This window comes from Chaetura pelagica, unplaced genomic scaffold (assembly GCF_000747805.2).
Source record: "Chaetura pelagica isolate M959 unplaced genomic scaffold, ChaPel_1.0 scaffold360, whole genome shotgun sequence".
In the NCBI taxonomy this organism is placed as follows: domain Eukaryota; kingdom Metazoa; phylum Chordata; class Aves; order Apodiformes; family Apodidae; genus Chaetura; species Chaetura pelagica.
This window is the reverse complement of record NW_009951950.1, coordinates 3,318,076-3,318,879: the sequence shown is the minus strand read 5'-3', so window position 1 is coordinate 3,318,879 and position 804 is coordinate 3,318,076. Positions and strand designations below refer to the sequence as shown.

Sequence of the window (804 nt, the reverse complement as noted above, 5' to 3'; positions counted from 1 at the left end):
GAGATCTTGATATTTTTAAACAGTGGTCAGTGCTCTTTCTACCCTCCACACCCAGTCACTATGCCTAGAAATGGGAATCAAGCAGGATAAGATGGATACAACTAAGTCTAAATCTGAAATTCATAATAGAGTCCAGTTTGCTTACACCTATGGTCACATGGAGTTTGGGGCTTTAAATGAACATGTACTGGCAAGGGTAATTTATTCAGGAATAAGGTGAGATATTCAAAGTTGATGTTGTGGTTATTCTAGAACAGCTTTGCCTGAGGACATATTTATTGTGGCATGTTATTGTGAAGTGAATTAATCTAAATGAGAAAAAACACCATATGTTCTTAGCCTGGAATAAGCATTTCCCTAGGGATTATTTTTACAGAGTTATTACGGGCAGTCTCCCTGCCTAGACAAGCCTTTATAGTTCTTAGAACAAGAGTCCTTATGGTAAGAGAATGAAGCAGGATTGTCTCTTCCTGTATGTCTCCTTTTGCTGTGTTTCTTGCCATACCTCTTTTAGCAGTGAATGAGCAAAAGCAGAGGGCTTTGCCTTTGAGAGCATGGTTATTAATGTCCGAGAAGCTGTTTGTGTGGTGAGATGGCGAAATTTTGGCATTGAAACTGCAGTGATAGGAGGGGTGTCTGCACCAAGGGTGTGGAGTTATGTTTGCTGTGGAGTATTAGATATGGTAACAGAGAGACCAGCATCCTAGGAAAATACTCAGAAGACACTTGGCAAATGGCAGCAAGGCTTCTTATCCCTGTTTGAAACATTTCCCTAGAGAGACTCAAGGGTATGTGATCCTGTAA

At 40.5% G+C, this 804-nt stretch overlaps 1 protein-coding gene across 4 annotated transcripts in view; it reads left to right on the top strand.

Moving 5' to 3' along the window:
- The window catches only part of ABCG1 (ATP-binding cassette, sub-family G (WHITE), member 1), a 50,813-nt gene that overhangs the window by 32,443 nt on the left and 17,566 nt on the right, over positions 1-804 (top strand). The window lies entirely within an intron of this gene.